The sequence below is a fragment of the Carlito syrichta genome, unplaced genomic scaffold, assembly GCF_000164805.1.
Source record: "Carlito syrichta isolate Samal-C Ts95f unplaced genomic scaffold, Tarsius_syrichta-2.0.1 Scaffold316693, whole genome shotgun sequence".
Classification (NCBI taxonomy): domain Eukaryota; kingdom Metazoa; phylum Chordata; class Mammalia; order Primates; family Tarsiidae; genus Carlito; species Carlito syrichta.
Window position 1 is genome coordinate 183892 of NW_007260789.1, and position 5828 is coordinate 189719.

Below are 5828 nucleotides of genomic sequence, written 5' to 3' on the forward strand. Positions count from 1 at the left end.
TCAAGAGCAGAGTACGGACTTGAATAGGGAGCGACATGAAAGGCATCTGCAGGCATTCTCAGTGGGAAGGCTCCTGGGTTACAAACTGCTGAAAGCAGACTGTGGGGGAGGAGCAGCAGTCCATTCACTTTAGCACAGAGTGCTAGCAGCAGGGACTACTACAGTTGAGAAACATCCACAAGGTGGAGCAAAGCAGAAGTAAATGCCCCTCCCTCTCTCACTGAGGGACCTATATCAAACCACAGAACCAGCCCTAGAACGGAGGGTCAGTGACTAGCTTCAGAACAGCAAAAACAAAAGGAATTTCAAAGAGGGAAGAGCGGCCTGACACAAATGAGGAAAAATTAACAACAACAAAAAAAAAATAGGCAATCCTAGGAGTACTAAAGAGACAACACCTGAAAAAACAGCTATCAGAGCACAAACAATGGAAGCCACCAAGAATGACCTGCCTCAGATGACAGTCACAGAAATCAGAGATTGGATGGCTAAAATGAACAGAGAGAACCAAGATAAATTAGAAGATAAATTCACTGAAGTCATTCATGAAGTAAAAGTGGAGTTGGCCAATTTTAGAAGAGTCTATTCTGAAATAATGGAAATGATGAACTCCATTCTGGAAACCAGAAGCAAAATAACAAGCATAGGGAGCAGGATCAACCAAGCAGAGGAAAGAATCTCACAGCTTGAAGACCAAAATATGGAATTAAGCCATTTTGTCAAAAACGTAGGAAAAAAAAGCTTAATAAGAAAGATCTCTGAGAGAAATAGAACTATGTCAAGAAGCCAAATTTATGCCTGATTGGAATCTCTGAAGCAGAAAAGGAAACTGAGAACAACATGAAACAAAAGTTCCATGAGATCATCCAAGAAAACTTCCCACATCTCACAAGAGGGGCCACCACTCAAGCACATGATTCAGAGAATGCCCACAAGCTATCACATGAGAAGACTGTTCCCAACACACATAGTAATCTGCCTGTGAGTAAGCATGCAAGAAAAAAAATCCTAAAGGCAGCAAGAAAGAAAGGTCAGATTACCTACTGGAGAAGACCCATCAGAATTTTTCCAAATTTATCTGTAGAAATGCTACAAGCCAGAAGGAACAGGAATCCAATCTTTAACATTCTTAAAGATAAGAAATTACAGCCAGGTTAAGCTTCATCAGTGATGGAGAACTAAAATCTTTCCAAGACATCCTATCCCTAAGAGAATATACTGCCTCCAAATCAACCCTTCAGGAGACGCTTAAGATGTTGAACATAGAAAAAAAATGGTCATACCTACCACAAAAGTACAGGCAAGCACAGAGTCAACAGAGAATACAGAGCACTCACAAAAATGAAAATACACACAAATATAAATACAAAGTAAAAAGGAAACAAAGCACCCCCCTAAGAGTCCTATAACAGGAATAAAATCTCACATTTCAATAATCAATTGGAATGTGAGTGAACTAAATGCACCATTGAAAAGATATAGAGTGATAAACTAGATAAAGAAGCAAAAAAGCATGATACAACACTCTGTTACCTCTAGAAATTCATCTCACTGCAAAGGACACCCACAGACTCAAAGTTGGGGGTTGGGAAAAGGTCTTTCAAGCAAATGGAAAACAGAAGAAAGCAGGAATAGCTATTCTGATATCAGATAAAGCAGACTTCAAACTATCAAAAGTGAGAAAGGACATGGAAGGACACATATAATGATAAAAGGCTCAATTCACTAGCAAGAAATATTCATCTTAAACATACATACACCCAACACAGGAACACCAGGCTTTATAAAACAACTACTAAGTAAGCTAAGAGAGGACATTAGCTCTCACACAATCATAACTCTCACGCTAACAGCTCTATATAGATCACTGAGACAAAAAGTCAACAAGGGGAACTTGAACCTTAACTCGACACTAAATCAAATGTATTTAATAGACATCTACAGAACACTCCATCTAACATCTTTATAGTATATATTCTACTATTCAGCACATGGAATATACTCCAAGATCGATCACATTCTCAGACTTAAATCAAGCATGAAAAGATTTCAAAAGATCATATTAATACCATGCATCATCTCACTCACAGTGAAATAAAAATAAATATCACCACAAATAAGATCCCCCCAAAACACACAAAGACATGGACACTAAACAACATGCTGCTGAATGACCTCTGGGTCAACACAGAGATCAAGACAGAAATAAAAAGATTCCTGGAAACAAATAAAACCCACCAAGACACATCTTATTAGAATCTCTGGGATACCATGAAGGAGTGTTAAGAGGCAAATTCATAGCATTGCATACACACACATCAAGAAAACAGAAAGATCACATGTAAACACCCTAACATCACACCTAAGAGAGCTGGAAAGGAAAGATCAACTAAATCCTAACTCCAGCAGAAGAATCCAGATCACCAAGATAAAAATCACAATTACAAAATATAGAAAACAAAAATATCATAGAAAGAATCAGCAAGACAAAAAGCTGGTTCTTTGAAAGGATAAATAAGATTGACAGACCCTGGCCAGATTGGCTTAAAAAATGAGAAAGTTCAAATAAACACAATTAGAAACACAAAAGGTAGGGAAAGCCCCAGCAGAGCTCGCAGCCGTTCTCGCAGGCCGGTGGGGGAGGGGCCGTGCTGGAGCCGCGGCGACAGGGTTGCAGGGAATCAAAGACTCCATCTGGGGTATTTGTACCATCTCAAAGTTAGATGCTCGAATCCAGCAAAAGAGAGAGGAACAGCGTCGAAGAAGGGCAAGTAGTGTCCTGGCACAGAGGAGAGCCCAGAGTATGGAGCGGAAGCAGGAGAGTGAGCCACGTATTGTTAGTAGAATTTTCCAGTGTTGCACTCAGAATGGTGGAGTATTCTGGTTCAGTCTCCTCTTGTTTTATCGTGTGTTTCTTCCTGTGCTTCAGTCAGTAACAGCCTGAATTATTGGTGATCCATCATTACATGAAGATGTTTGGTGGTGACTGGAATTCCTTCTCACATCCATTTTCAGTGCTCTTTGGGTGCTCCCTTTGTTTGTGCTTAGCAAAGTTGTGAATGCCATTTGGTTTCAAGGTATAGAGGGCCTGGCATTTGAAGTATCAGGAAGGAAGCCCCATCCATTCCCTACTGTCACCAAAATAATTGCTGACATGCTCTTCAACCTTTTGCTGCAGACTCTTTTCCTCATCCAGGGAATGTTTGTGAGTCTCTTTCCCATCCATCTTGTTGGTCAGCTGGTTAGTCTCCTGCATATGTCCCTTCTCTACTCACTGTACTGCTTCGAGTATCGTTGGTTCAATAAAGGAATCGAAATGCACCAGCAGTTGTCAAACATAGAAAGGAATTGGCCTTACTACTTTGGGTTTGGTTTGCCCTTGGCTTTTCTCACAGCAATGCAGTCCTCATACATTATCAGTGGCTGCCTCTTCTCTATCCTCTTTCTTTTATTCATTATCAGCGCCAATGAAGCAAAGACCCCCAGCAAAGTGTACCTCTTCCAGTTGCGCCTCTTCTCCTTGGTGGTCTTCGTAAGCAACAGACTCTTCCACAAGACAGTCTACCTGCAGTCTGCCCTGGGCAACTCAACCTCTGCAGAGAAGTTCCCTTCACCGCATCCATCTCCTGCCAAACTGAAGGCTGCTGCAGGCCACTGAGTCCCCTGCCATCTGAAGGGGATGGGTGGAATTGGAAGGAGGCTGTGGCAGCTCTTTTCCCTGTTCACCAACCCACCAGAGAAGGCAGGACCCACTCTACCAAGGACCCTCTGCATATTCTCTTATCTCTGAGGAGGTGGAATTTTTGTCTCTGGTGCCCATAAGGAAGAATCTTTCTGAAACCAGTGTGTAGATTTTTAACACTACCGTGAGTCTGAAAGGACCACAGGTTTTTCTGCAGCTATTTTCTAGCATTTGCTGGTCCTTGTGCCTGGACTGATTTGAATACTTTTTTTCTCCCTGTGCCATTTACCCTCCCACCTTTCCTTCCTGCCTTCCACCACCCTTGGATGAATGGATTTTGTAATTCTAGTTGTTGTATTTTGTGAATCTGTTATTTTTTGTTTTTCGTGAAGCACATACATTGGATGTGGGAGGTAAAGGAGTATCTGAGTTGCTCCTGGTCACTCCTTTTATAGCTATCACTGTCTTGTTTCTTGTAACTCAGGTTAGGTTTTGGTCTCTCTTGCTCTATTGCAAAAAAAAAAAAAAAAGCCTGAAGAGATGGAACAGGAGGAAAGACCTCATAGCCAGATCTGCTGGGTTTTGAGGAGTGATTTTTCTTTTCTTCTTGAAGGGGAAAAGATTTCTTCACTGGTACATTTAAAGTCCCCTAACTATGGGGAGGTACCAATTCTGGACAAGTGCCACTGCAACTCAATGCTCAGAGAACCTGAACTTTTCAACTCTTTGGGGGGAGGGGAGGGCAGAAATGTACTGTTGGCCACTGCCAGGTCTAAATGTTATGTCAAAGGAATCTTGAGTACTGCAAATAGGAACTGAAGGGGTAAACTTATTAAACCCATTAAACCTGGGGGGGGAAACAAAGAAACACAAAAGGTGAAGTCACAACTAAACCTGAAAAAATTCAAAAGATTATCAGATATTACTATGAACATCTGTATGCAAATAAACTAGAGCACCTAGAGAAAATGGAGGGTTTCTAACATCACACAACCTCCCAAGTTTTAAACAAGTAGAAATTGAAACTCTAAATAGACCAAGAACAATCCAGGAAATTGACTCATTCATAAAAAATGTCCCCATCAAAAACACTCCAGATCAGATGGCTTCCCAACTGAATTCTACAAGACATACCAGGAGAAGCTGATACCAATTTTATTGAAAGTTATTTCAGGCAACTGAGAATGGTGGAATCTACTCAACTCATTTTATGAAGCTGGCATCATTTTGATACCCAAACCTGGCAAACCTGAACATAGATGCAAAAATCTCAACAAGATTCTAGCAAATCAGGTCCAACAACACATCTCAAGGATCATTCAACTTGACCAGGTGGGTTTCATTCCTGGGATGCAGGGCTGATTTAACATTCACAAGACCATAAATGCAATTTGGCACATTAACAGACATAAAACCAAGAACCACATGATCATATCATTAAATGCAGAAAAAGCATTAGACAGACTCCAGCATCCCTTCTTGATAAAAACCCTTGAGCACTTAGGCATAGAACGAATATTTCTCAAAACAGTAAGAATCATCTATGATAAACCCACAACCAACATTTTGCTCCATGGGCAGAAGCTGGAAGCATTCCTCCTAAGAACAGGAACAAGACAAGGATGTCCACATATGTCCAACATAGTGCTAGAAGTCCTAGCCAGAACAATCAGGCAAGAGAAGGAAATCGGGGAGACCCAAATAAGAAAAGAATAAGTTAAGCTGTCCCTTTTTTTTGGACTATATGATTTTATACCTTGAAACCCCTAAGGAGTCTGTCAAAAGTCTCCTCACACTGATAAATGACTTTAGTAAAGTCTCGGCTTATAAAAATCAACATGCAAAAGACAGTTGTCTTTCTATATACTAGCAACAAACAGGCAGAGAACCAAATAAAAAACACAATCTCATTCACAATAACCACAGAAAATGAAAATGAAATACCTTGGCATCCACCTAACCAAAGAAGTGAAGGATCTTTGCAATGAGAACTGAAAATGCTACTCAAGGAAACTGAGGATGACACAAACAAATGGGAAGACATTCCATGCTCAGAGATTGGAAGAATCAATATTATCAAGATGTCCATTCTACTGAAGGCAATCTATAGATTTAATGCAATACCCATCAAATTACCAACATCATT

The 5828-nt window shown here is 40.6% G+C and overlaps 1 pseudogene across 1 annotated transcript; it reads left to right on the forward strand.

Annotated features, from left to right (window-relative positions):
• The first annotated feature begins 2681 nt into the window (after positions 1-2681).
• On the forward strand, positions 2682-4208 carry LOC103277236 (annotated as a pseudogene). Its single transcript, XR_002481352.1, has one exon. The product of XR_002481352.1 is annotated as an etoposide-induced protein 2.4 homolog pseudogene (transcript).
• The last annotated feature ends 1620 nt before the right edge of the window (positions 4209-5828 follow it).